The sequence below is a fragment of the Cynara cardunculus genome (assembly GCF_001531365.2).
Source record: "Cynara cardunculus var. scolymus isolate 2C chromosome LG 3, CcrdV1, whole genome shotgun sequence".
In the NCBI taxonomy this organism is placed as follows: Eukaryota; Viridiplantae; Streptophyta; class Magnoliopsida; order Asterales; family Asteraceae; genus Cynara; species Cynara cardunculus.
The window spans coordinates 9269289-9272506 of NC_037530.1; the positions used below are offsets into that span (position 1 = coordinate 9269289).

At 33.1% G+C, this 3218-nt stretch overlaps 1 pseudogene; it reads left to right on the forward strand.

Annotated features, from left to right (window-relative positions):
- Positions 1-203: 203 nt before the first annotated feature.
- LOC112508940 lies at positions 204-2463 on the forward strand (annotated as a pseudogene).
- The last annotated feature ends 755 nt before the right edge of the window (positions 2464-3218 follow it).

Consider the following 3218-nt stretch of genomic DNA (forward strand, 5'->3'; position numbering starts at 1 on the left):
ATGATACTAATGTTGATGATGCTACTAATTTTAATGTTAATGTTAATGCTTCTAATGATGTTCTTGATGATACTAATGTTGATGATGCTACTAATGTTAACGTTAATGCTTCTAATGATGTTCTTGATGATACTAATGTTGATGATGCTACTAATGTTAACGTTAATGCTTCTAATGATGTTATTGATGATACTAATGTTGATCATGCTACTAATATTGTCAATGATGCTTTTGATAATACTGATATATTTGATCCCAGAAATTGGGATTTTTTGGATTTTAAAACGATTGATGTGTTAGTTGTAAAGGGTCCTAAAAGAGACTTGTCTGTTCAAAAGGATCCTAAAGATAAATTTTCTAAACGATTTTCTGCCACATGGTATACTAGAATTTTACCGAATGGGGAAAAGTGTGATAGAGATTGGCTTGTATATTCGGTAGAACTCGATAAAGTTTTTTGTTTTTGTTGTAAAATTTTTAAAAAAAGACATATAAAAGGTCAGTTAACAAATGATGGATTTGGGGATTGGTCTCACCTTAGCACTAGACTTAAGGAGCATGAGACAAGCATAGATCATGTAATGAATATGAAAACATGGTATGATTTGCGCCTAAGACTTCAAAAGAATCAAACCATAGACAAAGTTGCTCAAAACCAAATAGAGAAAGAAAAAAGTCATTGGAAGAAAGTTTTGGTAAGAATTTTTTCGATTGTAAAATTTCTTGCAAAACATAATCTTGCATTTCGTGGCTCTAGTGGAAGATTGTATGAAAGTAGCAATGGTAATTTTTTAGGCTTGATTGAAATGTTGGCCGAATTTGACCCAATTATTCAAGATCATGTTCAACGTATTACAAATGATGATTTGCATTTTCACTATCTTGGTCATAGTATTCAGAATGAGTTAATAGCTTTGCTTGCTAGAAGAATCAAGTCTGAAATAATTAAGAAGGTAAAAGAGGCAAAGTATTTTTCTGTTATTCTTGACTGCACTCCCGATATAAGTCATCAAGAACAAATGTCACTAATACTAAGGTATATAGATATCTCTTCTAAAACTGTTAGCATCGAGGAAACTTTTTTAGGATTTTTAGAGGTAAATGATACCACGGGCCAAGGTTTGTTTGATGTTTTATAAGTTGAATTAAAGTGTCTTGGTCTAGATATAGATGATGTACGAGGACAAGGTTATGATAATGGTTCAAACATGAAGGAAAAACATCAAGGAGTACAAAAGAAGCTATTAGATATAAATCCTAGAGCATTTCATACTTCTTGTGTTTCTCATAGTCTTAATTTGACTTTGTGTGATATAGCCAACACTTGTGGTAAAGCTAGAGACTTTTTTGGTATTATTCAACGTATATATACGATATTTGCTAACTCTACTAAAAGATGGCAAGTGTTTAAAGATAATGTAAAAGGATGGACAGTTAAGTCGTTGTCAACGACTCGTTGGGAGAGTCTTATAGATAGTGTAAAAGCTATAAGATTTCAAGTATCAGATATAAGAGAAGCTTTGCTTGAAGTAGCTGAAATTGATAATGATTCAAAAATTAGAAGTGAAGCAAAGTCTTTAGCACAAAATGAGCTTGATGATTTTGAGTTTCTAGTGTCAATAGTGGTTTGGTATGAAATATTATATGTGGTAAATTTGGTTAGTAAACAATTACAGTCAAAAGGTATGTTGATTGATGTCGCTATTGAACAAGTTAAGGGGTTGATTTCTTTTTTTGAGAGGTATAGAGAAACAGGGTTTTTAGATGCCATAGAATCAGCAAAGAAAATTGCTATTGAATTGAATATCGATCCATTATTTTCTCGTAGACGTGAAATTCGAAGAAAAAGACATTTTGATGAAAATCCGAGTGATACATCTGAAGTTACTTCACAATCTGCTAAGGAATCATTTAGAGTTAATTATTTTTTTTTTTGTAGTTGATCATGCATTTGCTTCACTTAATAGAAGATTTGAACAATATCAAGAATATGAAAGTGTCTTTGGGTTTTTATTTACTTCTGATAAGCTCCGTTCTTTGGATAATACATGTTTGAAGTCTTCTTGTACTAATTTTGAAAATGCACTAAAGAGGCAAGACCAATCTGATGTAGATAGGAACGACTTGTATGTGGAATTGAAGTTACTTCAAGATTATTTACCAAATCAAAATATGGGACGTATTGATATTTTGAAGTATTTGAAGAATGTAGAATGTTTCCCTAATGCTATTATTGCTTATAGAGTTTTGTTGACTATTCATGTAACTGTAGCATCTGCCGAAAGAAGTTTCTCAAAGTTGAAGTTGTTGAAGCCCTATTTGCGCTCCACAATGACACAAGATAGACTTAACGGACTTGCCTTGATCGCGATTGAAAATGACTTTTTGGATAAAGTTGATTATGAGGAACTCATTGAAGACTTTGTTTCGAAGAATGTCAAAAGAATGATTTTGTTTAAGTGAATTTCACATGTTACTTTGTCATTTTGAGCATTTTTGTTGTTTTATATTCTAAGACTTTTAATATGATGTGAACTTTTATATTTTGTCTTGTTTATTTTCTTGTTTTAAATGAACTATAATAGTAGTACGTGGTAACAAGTGTAACAGGGCCTCCAAAAAGATTAGGACGGCTCTGGTCATATCAAACTCATTTTTCATGGAAGACTTGAGTTCGTCGCATAACTTTAAACAATTCCCAGTGAAAATTAAGTTGTCTATATAGAGACTTACCAGTACGAGGCCTTCATTTTTCTGACGTTTGATGAAAAGAGTGTGTTCTTGACTACACTTTGAGAATCCATTGCTCAAAAAATATTCCTCAATTATGTCGTACCAAGCCCGAGGGGCTTGTTTGAGACCGTATAACGCCTTCTAGAATCTGTAGACTTTACTTTCTTCCCCAACTCGAGAGTAACCTTCTGGTTGCTCTACATAAACAGTTTCTTTTAGCTCGTCGTGAAGGAAGGCGTTCTTTTACGTCCATTTGAAATACCTCCTGTCCTTTTCGTGCAACCACTGCTAACAACATTCGAATTGTATCTCATCTAGCAACCGGAGAAAATACTTCGTCATAGTCGATTACATACCTTTGGGAGTAGCCTTTCACCACAAGTTTGGCTTTGTATTTATCCACACCTCCCTTTTCGTTCATCTTTGTCCGATAAACCCATTTTACTCCAATTTTTGTTTGCCCGGGTGGTAGATCTACTAACTCC